At 36.8% G+C, this 15,582-nt stretch overlaps 1 pseudogene across 1 annotated transcript; it reads right to left on the bottom strand.

Moving 5' to 3' along the window:
* Positions 1 to 248: 248 nt before the first annotated feature.
* LOC116308473 (protein mono-ADP-ribosyltransferase PARP14-like) lies at positions 249 to 15,139 on the bottom strand (annotated as a pseudogene). Its single transcript, XR_016120508.1, has 8 exons — positions 14,922 to 15,139; positions 10,322 to 10,559; positions 9,789 to 10,019; positions 8,948 to 9,645; positions 8,469 to 8,663; positions 6,456 to 8,022; positions 4,387 to 4,758; positions 249 to 3,816 (listed from the first exon to the last, which is right to left on the bottom strand). The product of XR_016120508.1 is annotated as a protein mono-ADP-ribosyltransferase PARP14-like (transcript).
* Between the last annotated feature and the right edge of the window lie 443 nt (positions 15,140 to 15,582).

Here is a 15,582-nt window from a genome sequence, read left to right as displayed (position 1 = left end):
CTCACCATTTCTTAACTGACCATAGACAAAGGTTGATGATTGATTCAATCAGTGTTTTCATCACACACACATAATGGAAAAAGGAATTTGAAATGATTTCCAATTCTCTCATATCCAAGGTCTATATCCCGTAAAACATGGTCAACATAAAAATAAAATAAATAATGGGGTTCTTATTAAAGCGCTTTTCAAATATCTCAATGCGCTTTACATTTATAACCAGTGGAGGACTTTAAGACACCATAGCAGAATGTTTAGTTCTAATTTTATTAATTTTTCAATAACTTTTTAAAGTTTTAAAAAATTAAAAGTTAAAAAATTAAATTAAAATTAAAACATAAAATCTTCATCGAAAGCTGGGTTATAGCACTATACCCCGCGGAATCGAAATTAATATGACGATCAATTTGAATACTATTTTTCTGAACTACTTCTTTACACTCAATTGAAGAATCGTTGTCGGGTTCAGAAACATAGAACATAGAAGCTAAGACCGAAATGGCACCTGGGAAGTACGTTAATTAGATGCATGCCGTGACCGGCAACCCGTGGCATCAAAGTCGAAAGGAGCTTGTGTCCAGAATATTTACTTCGATTACTTTCTAACAACAATACTAATTACAATCTAAGGACTAAGGAATTTATAATTCCTAGAGTTAACACCACAGCCTATGGCAAACACTCAGTCAGTTATCTGGGACCAGTACTCTGGTCCAAATTGGATAGAAAAATAAGGCAACAGCAAACCTTAGACTCTTCCACAGTCTCTCGGTCGTCCGTTCCGTCTCCACGCTTAGAGACTGTAACGGTTCAATGACCGAAAGGACTTATGGGTCCCGAAAACTTGGACCCTGCGTGCTTTGGGAACCAAAATACTCTACCACAGTCTCTCTCGTTTTCGCCGCCATCAAGAAAATAACTATAAAACAAGATCTATCTAATTTAATCTCCATGAATGATTGCAAAAATTGCATCCTATGCAATTCTTAGTATGTGTATATAATTAGATTTATATTATGTATATATAGTTATTGATAGATATATAGAGATTTTTTAGGTTTTAATCTAGTTAATTGTTTTTATGTAGGTTAAGTGTCCTTACTTAGTTGGAAACTGCTATATATTTTTGACACATAAATAAAGTTTATCATTATTATTATTATTATTATTATTATTATCTTTGATAGATTGTGCTTTCCAGGGGGGTTCGAAGGGGTCCACGGAAGGTTTGATCTTTTAGGTAATAGAAATATGTCTTATATAAATTTTGCTTAAAAGTATCCACAAAGATAATGTTGAACACGAAATGATAGATATTTGCTGTCATAAAGTTTAATTTACCTTTAAGTTCCGTTACTAGATAGTAAATTAGGTGACTAGAGCCAATTGTTTTGTCAAACATCGACTAAACAAAAGAGAATTATACACAGTTTAAGAAACGGAACCCCCCTTTGAAAAATCCTGGATCCGCCATTGTTACATCATCAATAATGGCAATCAGCAGTAGAATTATTTCATTTACATATCGCTATAATTGTGGGATTAAAACTTGCCTTAGTTAATTCTCTGTGAGGACTGTCATCGGTCTTCCTAGCCAGATCTTTAATTAAGTATATTAAACAAATAAAACAGCTCGTTTTTGTGCTCCGTTCAGTATTAAAGCACGCAGGAACCCGTAGGCTAATGATTCTCACATTTCTTGAGTGCTAACGGCACTTCCTAAGTGCTTTGTTACTGAACGGAGCACAAAAACTGAGCTGTTTTATTCCTTTTATCATGTAGTTACTAATTTTTTTCTGTATTTAATTCATTTACGCAAAATGAAAGACGGTCGTAGGATATAGCAGTACTTGATGGCCATGTGTTCCGTTCACTAATAAAGCACAGTTTTCGACCAATCAGCGCGCACGTACTATCCTAACTATATAACAAAAGAAAATATTTATTGCGACTAACAGGCGAACAAACAATACTTCAATAGTCGACCCTTTTGTAAAATACCACTTTTTTTCTACTACTGTACAGTGTCAGTTAAAAAAAAACCTATTAAACTAACCGCCTAGGATTAGGCCTAACTCGGGTTAAATTCTCTAATCGCGGTTTAGTTTATCTGTGGTTTAAACATCGTTGTTCAAAGCTAGATTAGTCGTCCGATTAACTAAACCCCGATTACACGACTTAATCTAAAAGAAAAAAAACCCGTCCTTTTTTCATGAGGGTAGCACTTAATAGCCAGTGGCTAACAAACCTGTGGCCCTCATTTCATGATCGAATTGGAATTTAGGAGTTGATTTGTGTAGAGGGAGGAAAACCGGAGGACCCGGAAAACCCTCGAAGCACAGGAGAGAACCAACAAACAACTCTACTCATACACAACGCCGAGCCCGGCGGGACTCGAACTCGGGTCGCATTGATGAGAGGACGTGCGCTGACACCGCTACGCCATCCGTGCTTCCCAATTACAATTAGCATCCCAAAATGCACTAGTGTTTATGTTATTTTCAAGATGGCGGCTTTACCTAATGAAGTTAAAATTGAAAACGAAGTAAACGTTATAATAAAAAAGAACGCAAAAATTAATTTTATTGCATCGGACTGCTGTCTTAACCAAAAACGTTGAGAAGAGTGCAAAGTAAGTTCACGAACTTTTTAAGCATGTTTTCGTCTTGTCTTTCGCTCCTGATACTACTCGTAAATTAGATTTTTCATGTTAATAATGGCTTCTCTTCCGAATCTGTATTGCACACAAGTTCGCTGTCAGTGTCTTCCTCGATGGAAGAGCTTTTAAACCTATATCTACGAGCTTTTCTTTGCTGTGCGGAAAAATTGAACATTAGACCCGCCATTTTGTTTTCATAATCTTTATTTTAATCCTAGTTTAGCGATTTAAACCACCTCGCGAGTTGGTTTAAATTTAACCCACTCTTTAACCCTTGGTTAGCGCTAATCGTGTTTTGAACAACGCAATCTAATCCTAGATTAAAATTTAAACCTCGATTAGGCGATTTAATCCAGGTTTAGCTTTAATCGGGGTTTTGAACAACCGGGCCCAGGATTAAGCGTTGCACTTGAGAGTGCTAGCAATATTAGCAGAACTAATTAGCATTAAATTGAACTGCGATATACGAATTCACTCTAGTACTATCAATGTATGGGACAACTGAAATCACTATATTGAAATATAATAAAGTAGTCGGAATAGCATTGTCAGAGAGTCAAAACAGCCTCCTCCGCAGGCTAACCAATATATTCTCTGTTGGGATCCCTGTGTTAAATGTTATGGCAGGGAAGAACTAGGAACGAGAGAGGTAGAGGCCGTGGGGACGAGAGAGGGAGAGAAAAAGCGAGAGGGATAGCATCTCCTCTTCTTCTTTCTTCCTCCCCTCCCCCTTCTCGCCAAAGGAAGCCCAAGGAGTAAAAAGAACCAAGGAGATGCCAATGGAGGAGGCTAGTCGGCAAAACACTAAAAAGATGGTTGCATTAGGAACATGCATTACTATGAGTGCTGCAACGTCAACAATTCTTAATCAAAGTACTTAAATGTAATCAAGTACTCAGGATAGCATTGGGAGTCGTGAAATACCGCAAAAATGTCGGGGTTGGGGCCATCGGTATTAGCCACGGAATCGTACAGGATCTCAGGTGTATCACGATGTTTAGAAGGCGGGACTTTCATTAGAGTATTACCTCTTCTGTAGTGTCCAGTCAGAACACGAGCAAGATAAATATGTCTTTCATTGTTCTGATTTGGTGCCGCAAAGGCAGCGGAATACATCGCACTTTCAGCAAAGTAAACACCTTTGCCGAGCAAAGTTCCTGTCGATAAAATGGAAAAATTGATTGAATACGATGAAACTGCAAAGCGAAACTCCATAAGACAAAAGGCAGCACGGGTGGCTTAACGGCGAGAACGCTCGCCTCTCCCCAAGGTGACCCGAGTTCGATTCCCGTACTCAGTGACGTGTCGTATGTCAGTTGAGTTTCTTGTTGGTTCACTCCTGTGCTACGAAGGTTTTACTCCCTCCGCAAAAATCAGCATTCCTAAATTTCAATTCGATCTTATATTTTGCACATATTCTCGATAGGCTTAACCTTAATTATATATTATTAAAAAAAAAAAAGAGACAAAAAAAAAACAACAACAACAACAACAACAAAAAGAAAATACTACAACGCGTAAATTGGTTTGGTGGTTCGCTGGATTTTTGCATGCCGTTAAAACATTGGTTTATTTGGTCGATGATTTTTTTCTATTGAAAACTACAGAATACTCCTCTCCCTTCCTTTTCGTTGTTCAATATTTTCCGCAATCTCTGCTTATAAGATTCCTTCCTTTTTTGAAAACCCCTGAGTTTGATAGTGAAGTAAGATTCAACCGGTACCTACCATTTGCGCCACAAAATGTCCTGTTAAAACCCTGTGTATTGATGGCTTTGATATTTTCCTCGATTGTTCCATGGAATAACCGACGTTCATTGAACTTTCTTCCATTATCGTTGTCCATTTTCTTTTTATAGGCTATGTACTGCTGGTACAAATGAGGGTTTTGTATTCGCTGTATCGAGATATGAAGACATGACTTAATAAACAGCTTTGGCAACTCCAAGTATGCTGGGAAACGGGAATCACTGGAAGCGCCAAAAATTGCAAGCACTTCCTTGTATTCATTGCTGTCAGGGCTAAGAGTGATAAGATGTACCGTCTTTTCTTTGTCCTTTTCTAATGGCATTGGAGACCACTTTGCTGGTATTGGGAAACCTTTCAAAGGAGAAAGAGAAAAACCGATTTTAGTAAGTTCATTGAAGAAATAGAAAACGCGCGCGCGTGCTGTGTGCTGTCATAAAGCACGCGGGGGTTGGCAGAACACGAGAGAAGTGTTAGGAGAAGCACGACGCGTAGCGGAGTGCTTCTGGACACTTCTCGAGTGTTCTGCCAATCCCAAGTGCTTTATGACTGCACACAGCACAGCAAGCAAGTTTTTTATTTCTTTTATAAAATACAAATTACAATAATAGATAGGAATGTGCGTGCAATGTGCTCTCATAAAGCACGCGCTCCAAACCAATCAGAACGCGACATTCATAACAGTTATTTTATAAATAGGAATCTTGCAAGGACTTTACAATCTATTTTGCCATCAAAGTATACATCTTCTGAAAGCTAACTAAACGTAGATTTGGAAAACCTATTTAGAGTTGTCTATTTTGGAACACAAAAAGTTATTGGATTTAAAGTGACAATTTTCCACAGGATCAGAATTTCTTCTATGTCAATCATAAATACACTAGCATACTCTGTAGATAATGAACCTTTAAAACTGTCTCAGGTTATTGATATCGTTTTCGATCAAGTGATTTTCACACCTTTTACAAAAAACACATACTGTCCAAGTGATGAATTTTTCGTCATTTTTGACCATTTTGCATGGGTTATAGCCCATGGTTTGGAAGGATTTGGGGTGACTTTCACACGTTTTACAAAAAATACATAATTTACAAAGCCACACGCCACACGGTTAGCTCAGTTGTTAAGAGCGTCGGTGTGTTGTGCGGGAGGCGGTTCAAGCCTCGGCCGAACCAACACTCAGGGTCTCAAAATAACTGAGGAGAAGGTGCTGCCTTTGTAATTACGCCTACAAATGGTTAGACCTTCACGTGGCTCGGATGACCACGTTAAGGGCGGTCCTGTCCCTAATTAACTAGAGGCGTTAAAAGAGAACCACGAGTTTATCAGTTAAAAATTACTTTCAAGTTTTATCCTCTATAAACAAAGCTAATTTATTTTATTTATTTCTTTATAAAACTTTAAAGAATCCGAGACACTGTTTTTAGACCGTATAGTAATTCATTATTATTAGTCAAAGTTTCAGTTCCATTCAATATAACTCGGAATGAGCTACAACGTTTTAAAGAAGCTATTTTTGTCACTCGGACACTTTGGAGAATAACCTTTCCTTGTATTCGAAAATAGACGATTCTAAATGGATCTTTGAAAATTACGTTTATTTAGATTTCAGAAAATGTATATTTTTTATTGTGGCAAAATATTGTAAAATCCGTTAACCTTTTGAGGTAGCGGGCATATAGAGTCTATAGGGACCAAATCCCCTCCCGTTTTTTATCACGTGTTTAGCATACGCTACAATTAGAAATAGATCAGTCATTGCTAGTGGATGACTTCAATTGTGCACGTCGAGAAGTCAGTGAGAGCCGTGAAACTTGTAATCAAAATTGACTCAATTTGAGCTATATATGAAGGGCAGTCACCGCTGTTAAATTCTACTATATTTTTAGCATAGGCTTATCATCCTTTCTACCGCTTTTTGTAATTTTCTGACTAAACTTAGAATTTATCATCTTTTGGCGCGAAACGTGATCGAATTCCTATACTACGGGGGGAACAAGCACACCACTTATGACCAACAAACAATTACCTAACTGTAAAAACAGCTTTACCTTCCAAAGTAGTACGCCTTATAGAGATCTCACGTCGTGTGGCTTGGCCAATGCCTGTAGAAGTTTGGAGATCAATGTCAAATGCCTCGCCTTCAATTCTTACTGTTGTTTGAGATTCGTCACTACCGTTAGCTTTTTCGATGGTTGAATTAGATTTTCTATTGAAATACTGTGCATCGTCATCATGGAATTGATATTGCCACCTGATAGTGTTGTAAAGGATCATCTCCTCTATTTCTTCCTTCAGTGTTGATTCAATGGCATCTACGTCTTCTCGGTCATCTTGGATTACAAGGACGTGTGGTTCGTCTTCGCTACGCTTGATAATCACATCAAGTTTCCTTGCCTTTGTGGTAAGCATGTGTCTTTACTTTGCATCCAAATTGGCTATGTATTCACTTGCGATTTGCCTTGCTTCATACGATTCTGATATACCCTCCTCTAGTGCAGATTTGGCTTTCTCAAGACTATCTTTTTCTCCAATCAGCTGTAATGTTACTTTTGAAGCAGTGGTATCTGAAGAAGGCCAACTATGTGGAGGGTCTGGGGGAATGCTCTGATTTGGATGTTTTACAACTCCTGAACTGTAATACTGCTGCATTTGTTGAAAGACTAGAACCTTTTCCTTATCGAAAACTACCATTCTAATGCGTCTTAGATTCTGTAAACTTTGGCACATGGTAGCCAGGGTCTTGAATGTAGCTTGAGCTAGTTCACCATCCAACAAATTGCGGAAATCTGTTACGTTGAACGGCATTGATATAAATTGGCAACCAGTTTTATCTGCAAATTTAAAGCATTCTTCGATAGAGCCCTGAAAAGCTTCTAGATCCGGATTGTCATCCATAATCATGTGGATAATGTGTTTAGCATTTAGAGAGCCTGATTTTGTTACTAGTGCAGAACCTGGAGTTTGTTCACTCCAAATCTTCGAATTCCACTCTTTTCTAAAAGCTGGTCCAGCATCACGATAAATGATACGTGTTAGTCTGTTATTTCGTGCTAGTTCCTCTATCATGTATAGAAACGGGTTCTTTGGTTCTTTTGGACGCATGAAAAAAAAGTGAACAATGGCATCGCTCTTCTCGTAGACGAATGTTTGGAGGTCACCATGGAGAACATGAACTTCTACATTTCCATACATGTTCGTTGTGCTTCCAAGTGCGTAAGAAAATGGGATGTTGTATGGGAGTGGTTGTGTTAAAGATCTGTAAAGTTTATAACCGTAGCCAAAAGGAAAATTAAACACAACAGTATAACTATGTCTTTGTATGAACACTGCACCTCCTGTCGCGTCATCTTGGTACGATTGGCCACTCACGTCGAGAAACTCGTACTGGAATGCGTTTGCAAGCCCCTTACATTTATCAAACACCACAAACCGGATATCTGTCAGAGACGTTAGGCCCCAACCACAAGTTACACTAATCACTTCAGTGATCATTATTCGACATGCAGTGTACTCATCAAACGAAAGTCCTCGTGTGCCAATGATAGGGAAGGCGATCGATGTGGCATTCAGTTGTAACGCTTCTTGCAGACATTTTTGTACGATAGAACGCAAAGCCTGAAATGACAAATGTAGTATTGTACTTTTAAAGATCATGAGGCACAGTGGAATAGCTGCAAAAAGGTTTTTTTCTACACAATATGGATCTTATGTGATATGTTTTTACTATTAAATTCAATATATTTGTGGAATCTTGTAACATATTTCAAGTCCTCCATCTTATTTGGGTGGCAGGGATCGATGCTCTGCTTAGCCACATTTCTGAATTAAATTTGTTTGATGTGTCGTCCTCGACCTTGTCACGAGGGTTTTTCGCCGGCTTCTCTCTCCGGTTTCCTCTCCGTAAAAATCTACGTGAGTTGAGTGTTGTGTGATGTAAATATTGTCAATAGTGTATGATAGCGCATGTGGAGCGGACCATGTACATGGAAGATCTTCTTTGATACGTGGAATGATGGCATGCAGTAAAAATATTATCATAAGCTTCAAAATGATACACTTACCATTTCAGCAGGTCCGTTTGGGCCATCCCATGTCGGGCATCTTGTGTGGATTACATATTTGCACTTAAGGTTGTAGCCTGGCGTTACTGCAATGCCACCATGTTCAATCGACCTTTCGCTTAGTAGTTCCTGTCCAGCTGCTGACTGAAAAATGTGGTGTAACTGTCCAATATTAGAGCTCACAAGGATGTCAGCCTATAAAAACATGTAGTAAACGAGAGTCAAACTACGTGTCAATTGAAACCACTGCTTTGTTTTAGCCCAATGTAAAACAACTGAAAAGACTATTGAGAAAGTTACCACAACAATAAAGTAGATTGCAGCTGATTGCATATCGATAGCATCAACTTAAATATTGAATAAGGGTAATAACTAAGGGTTTGCTATGAATCCTCTGCTATAGCTCAATATATAGCATGATGATGATGATGATGATGATGATGATGATGATGATGATGATAACAACATCATTAACATACTTTTTCTAGCACAATGTTTCCTGTTTTCCATGTTATATCCACATTGTAGCAACTAATTTTTGTGAAACCGGCAGACGAAACAAAAAGGCGAGGAGGAGAAGAAATCCATTCTAGTTGACCGTCATTCTCTTCAAAGCTCCCTTCACTGCTTTCAAAATCTCTCTGGTCATTTTCTGATATTGCAGGCAGTAACTCGTGTTGTATTGAACAGTGGAACCCTTGCTCTATGGCTTCGACAAGCCTGTCACCTTTCTCGCAAGCGAATAACCTTTTCAACCCTGATTGGTGTATTGTCGTTTCTTTGACATTTAGGGAGGTTATCATATGGTGAAGAGCTATTCGAATACAATCAAGTCCTATATCGGTACCAGAAATCAAGAGTTCGTCATCAGCTTTGGCTGCTTCAATTGCAACGCAATACTGCTTTAGCTCCCTTCTTAACTTCTGAAGCTCATCGCTACGATGTTCCAATATGTAACGTCTATGTCCCTTGTCTGGGCAACTAAACGTTTCAGAAGAAACGGAACTTTTGTTGAGGAATTCCTGAAGTTTCCCAAAGTCACTACAGGGTTCCAAGCTCCCTGAATCCACCGAATTCTGTTCACGTTCGCTAGTTCTTTCAAGGAAGGTATTGTAGGTGTCCACCTTCAATACTGCGTTATTGAATTTCCAGGTATTTCCAATTATCTTCTTAAGCACTTTGAAAGAAAAAGTAACTATACGTAAGAAAGAAAGAACAGAAAAAGCAAAAGTGCATAACTGCCCCAAAATCTGTCTCGGACCTTATTCTTTCGCCTGACTGATATTAGTTGATCAAAATAACTGCGGATGTATAGCTTACCACTAGAATCTTCAAATATGACCATGGCCTGACTTTTATTTTCATGTAAAACGACATGGGAAACTTTTCCACCAACTGAAGGAACAGAGAACCTAAATTTCAAAACATCGGCAGTAGTATCATGTGATAAACCGCTAACCAGAAGGGTTGAACTTAGAGGGCAGTTAAAAATTGTTAGCTGTTCCTCATCCAATGTCTCTTCCTCAACTCTTTGCTTTGCTTCGCAAAAATCTTAAGATAAAGAAGAAGAAAAAAAATTACATGAAAGTAATGCTTTTGAAATTTTTTTAAAATTTGATGAGCACATGTATCCTGTTTTTTGTTTGATGTGTTGTTCTCTCCTGTGCTACGAGAGTTTTCTCCGGGATCTCCGGTTTCCTCCCTCCGTAAAAATCAACATGTGAGATGAGTTTTTTAGGTTGTAAATATAGAATGTAGTGGTAGTGCGTGTGGAGGGAAGAGCCCCGTACGGGGAGAGTGCATGATGGCTGGTGATGTAAAATATAAGTTTTAAGTTTTTATCTCAAGCTCACCAAAAGGGTTTTCTAGTGTTACCAAAGCAATCTTCTTTCCAAAATTAACTACGTCAAGTACTTTCTGTTGCGTCATGGTTTCGATGAAATATCTTATCGCGTCTGAGGTTGTCCTTTCATTTAGTCCTTTTACAATAATCGTGTTTGGTTCAATATGTTCAGTGGCGATGTTTTCAGCAACAGCTTCATCACCTTCGTCAAAACTTTCTTTTGCATCTCCAGACTCCATTGCAAGTCACTGTGTAATCAACAATCAGCTATTATGATTGATTTTTATATAATTAAAAAGCTTCTAAAACTCATTAATAATTTATGAGGAAACTACCAATGAATCATGTAACGTCATCTGTGTATCCCCATACCTTAGATTGTCTTAGAGTGTATTGTTCATGCTTGATACATATATTCCCGGTCTTTATATAGCTAAATGCCTCTGTTCTCGCTAACTAACTCTTACTTTTACTTGGCCGGCCGTGTATTTAGTGACTAACAGTCAAACTAAGACCAAAAAAACGATGGAATATGGTATTTCATATAGTATTTCTGACGTCGACTGAGAGGAGCTTTGGATGCTACGCGTGATGATTGACAAAAAAAAGACATATCTTGTGCTTACCTGTGTTACGTAATCGAAAAGGTTTTGCTGAATCGACAAAGTTTTTTTGCTGAATCGACAGAGTTTTACGCGTGATGATTGACAAAAGACATATGACACGTGCTTATTGTTACATAATTGACCGAGTTTTTTGCTGAATTGACCGAGTTTTTGTAATCGACAGAGTTTTTTGCTGAATTGACTGAGTTTTTGTAATCGACAGAGTTTTTTGCTGAATTGACCGAGTTTTGTAATCGACAGAGTTTTTGTAATTGACCGAGTTTTTTTGCTGAATTGACCGAGTTTTTGGAATTGACCGAGTTTTTGTAATTGACCGAGTTTTTTGCTGAATTGACCGAGTTTTTGGAATTGACCGAGTTTTGGTGATTGACCGAGTTTTTTGTAATTGACAGAGTTTTTGTAATTGACCGAGTTTTGGTGATTGACTACTTTTATAAGCATTGATTGACCAAAAAAAAACAAACATATGGAACGTGCTTGTGTAATACAATGAACTGATAAGTGTACACATTCAAGCGAAGTAACGCAATTGACAAACAAATATTCAATTACATCGAAATGACAATTTTGAACCATTCCGCGCGCCATAGTTCTTCGCTGATTTTCTACGTAAATAGTAAGTTATGGTCAGCGGTCTTTTTCGTTATGCTGCACTATTATTATGGAATTCATTGCCAGCCGCTATGCATAGTTTTTAAAATTGATCTTATCAAATTTTTTTTGTATTAATGCTTATTAATATCATAGTTTTCTATAAGTTAGGATATTTGGATTTTAAGGAATGACTTACACATGATTTGATTTAGTTTTGCTTATTCATTATTATTATTATTATCATTATTATTATTATTATTCATTTACAACTTTACCATTCGCTACATAAATAACTCCCTTACTACACGTAAAAATCTGACAAGATGGGGGTTATCACAAAGTCCTGATTGCTCCTTTTTTCTTTAAACCTGAGACATTCCTCCATGTTGTTGCTGGTTGTCACCATTACCTCGAATGCTTTACATGGAGACATGACTCAATTCTTAACTTCATTGCCAACTCGCTCAAACCTGTAATTAATCATCGCTCTTCACTCTATGCTGATGTAAATGGTTTTTTAAGTCCTTCAATTATTACTGGTGACACTTTTCGTCCAGATCTCCTTCTCCTAATACAGTCCAAGTGCCTTTATGTTCTGGAACTAACAGTTGGGTTTGAGTCTAACCTTAATAACAATGCAATCCGTAAAAGAGAAAAATACAAGAATTTGATTAAAGATTTGACCAGTAAATTCGATCGCGTTAAATTTGTAAACCTCTCGATGAGCTCTCTTGGCGTCCTGTCCGACGAATGTTCTACGTTTTTAGACATGATGAATGACATTGGAGTCGACAAAAAACAACAACACTATATAATCAAAAAAATAATGAATCTTGCCATTAGAGCCACGTATTATATATTTTGTTGTAAAAATAAGATTTGGGAAAGCCCAGCCTTAATGAACTTAATATATATGTTTTAAATATATACATATATATATATCTATATCATTTATATATCAATCAATTTCAAGTAGCCAGTTGTTAATTGCCTATACGTAGAGAGATTTACGACTGTATTTAAGAAAAAGAATAAAGTTTCCATTATTATTATTATTATTATTATTATTATTATTATTATTATTATTATTATTATTTATTATTATTTATAATCGATTTATAATCGTGGGTCGCGGAGTTTTACAAGGTGATTGCCTTAGTCCTCTACTCTTTAACATGTGTTTTAACACATTTATACAATACATTAAAGAAGATCTCTATCGTCAATTTGGTTTTTCATTTAGTCTTAAGTAGCCTCGAATCTGAAAATCAACTATCTGTTAAATCGCTTTGCTCTTTGGTGTAAATGGTCTGACATGTTAATAAGAGTGGATAAATGCTATACCTGTTGGAATCAAAAAAGTCATCTCCAAATCTGTTCAATATTTACCCAAACTAATCATCAACAATGATCTTGTCCCGTGTGTCAAAATGGGTGAATGCTTCAAGTACCTTGGTCGCTATTTTGATTTTCAAATGTCAAATGATAGCCACAAAACTGAGATAAGTAATCTTATTGACAATCTGATGACCGACATTGACAATAAACAACTACATCCTAAAAACAAACTACTTCTTTACAGTAGATACGTCCTTTCGAAAATCAGCTGGCATTTTACGGTTTGTTATCTCTCAAAAACATGGGTTATCCAAAACATCGATAACAAAATATCTCAATTTCTACGAAAGTGGCTAGATATTCCCATCTCTGGAACTCTGAGTAATACATTAATTTCTTCCTTACAATAAATTTGGCTTAAACATCTGCCCTCCCTCTCTTAAGTTTACTCAGTGTCAACCCGTTCTACGAAAGTCCTTAAAATCTTCGAAAAACCTTGACATTCAACATCTTTGGAAATCATCAAATCACCACACTAACATCCAATATGACACTTTCAAAACGACAAAAGAGGTAATCAAAACGTTTCATACAGAACAAGAACATAAACTAGACAACTATTTGCTATCCCAAGGGTTCTTCTTCACTAACGTAATCAATTATTCCCTGTCAAAATGAAATGGCTTATGGTCACAACTTCACCGTACGCTACATAAAAATAACACTCTCCCAACCAGGAAAAAACTTGTAGAATAGGGTTTCTACGCTTTGCCTATAACCACGAGTTAAAGAGGAACCAAGCAACCATTAAAGCAAGCAAAAACGTATGCAGCAAGGACAGAAACAAGTTAATAAGCCGTCTTTCGTTTCTAACTTTAGACGAATGAATAAGAATCTTCGGTTGCCATAGTTACCTCTGCGAACGAACTGCTAAGGTAAGACCTCTCGACCCCTGTTTTTTTCTAGGAATCTTTGGACTTTCACGCTTGATTAATAAAGTATTTTTTCTAGAATAAACTCGTTTCAGAGAAATGGTATCGATGCAATTGAAAAATATTTTGGTTACAAAGATTTACTGTACGGACACTCGAACCAAGAACACTCGAATAATCCAATCAGAAGCCAGATTCTTACAGAGGTTCCAGCATTTTTTCGTGCAATTGCCCTAATTCACTATGACGTCACATCAAAACAATCTATTGTTTAAACGCAAAGGATCATGGTCGTCGGAGGGGGTCAAATCCACGCAAATTCACCGAAAATTGTTCTAAAACCCGTATCAATCCACGAAGAGAAGTAGCATAGCCAGCAAACGCTCAGAATATTTTTAGTACATATTTTAAAACACATCATATCTGAAAACCAGGCCATTTTAGATTAAACTGTTTCGCTAGGAGCAAATTTTGTTGAATTTTCTATTTGATTTGGCGATTCTATCCCCCACATGAACAAGCAGTGACGTCATAGTGAATTAGGGCAATTTCAGAGTCTCTTGGGTTGTGGTTGCCGTTAAAGTTTTTATGAATTTACAATATAAAGTGTATGAATTATTTCATAACAGCTACTTCGTCAATGAACGATATTTTTGTTTTATTTCTTTAAATTATTGAAAGTTTGCACTTTGTGCGACAGTCTAGCAGTTCATTAGTTCACACGGAGTGAGCTAAAAATAAAACATCTAAAGATTTTCAAAAAAAACAAAAAAACTTGAAGTGTTCATGGTTGGAATGTCCGCGGCACTGTAAATATGTGAATTTAATATTTCACAGATGTTTTTAACTGGCTATAAAAAAAATTTGTATTGTAAATGAATTATTCCTGTGCATTTAATATAAGACTACTTGGCCAATTCAGTGCACGAATTTGAAAGCAGCGAAGTGGAAAAAAACAAATTAGAGCTTTAGTTGAATAAATTCTGATATTTTCAGTCTAACAATGTACGTTTAATACATATGATTCTGCTTTCTGCTTCGACATGGGTTAAGTAAAACTACTCTACCAAATGATTAACTAGACCGTAAGCAAAGAAGCTGCGTTTCTAATATTACCTACCTCAAAAACCGCTCCTCGAGGAACGATCTCTTTGCTTTCCCTACGTTTCAAAGGCAATATACAAAAATACACACTCCACTAGGGACTTGTGAAAAACCTTATATAAAGATGAACAGCGACTAAAAAGGTACATTCTCCATGAGGTAAGCGAGGCTCAATTAAAACTGAGTTGTTACCGTTGCTCAAAGAAAAAGAAAAAGGTATTTCATTTTCTTAGAAATGACGAATGTTTCCTATTATAGGTACTTGTTTGTTTCAGCTTCAAAATCCGGAAATCATGTGATTGGTTTTCCAGACAAGAGTACAATTTATGCGCATGCGTATATATATGTTTATCAACGTTTCCGTGGAAATCAATACCGATAGCAATCGGGTCACGTTAGGGATTAAGTTTGAAACAAAGAAAGAAAAAAAGGAAAAAGACGTTTTTGGAATAATTTTGGCCACACTTATGGCTAATTTAAACTATAATAATTAAACAACATTTATGCACATATAAAATACAAAAAAAGTGTTCGGTAAAGTTAATACCATTACAAATATATGTAAATATTAAAAACACACCATACTCAAATAAATTAAATATTTAAATACTTTTTTTACCGTCCAGTATCCTAAAGATCGTGCGTTTCGATTGGCTACGCGTGCCGGCCTATTTTAT

This window comes from Actinia tenebrosa, unplaced genomic scaffold (assembly GCF_029948245.1).
Source record: "Actinia tenebrosa isolate PJP-AT-01 unplaced genomic scaffold, QUT_ActTen_1.0 PGA_scaffold2__45_contigs__length_23673736, whole genome shotgun sequence".
NCBI classification, from domain to species: domain Eukaryota; kingdom Metazoa; phylum Cnidaria; class Anthozoa; order Actiniaria; family Actiniidae; genus Actinia; species Actinia tenebrosa.
The sequence above is the reverse complement of the archived record's forward strand: the minus strand, read 5'-3'. Positions and strand labels throughout refer to the sequence as shown.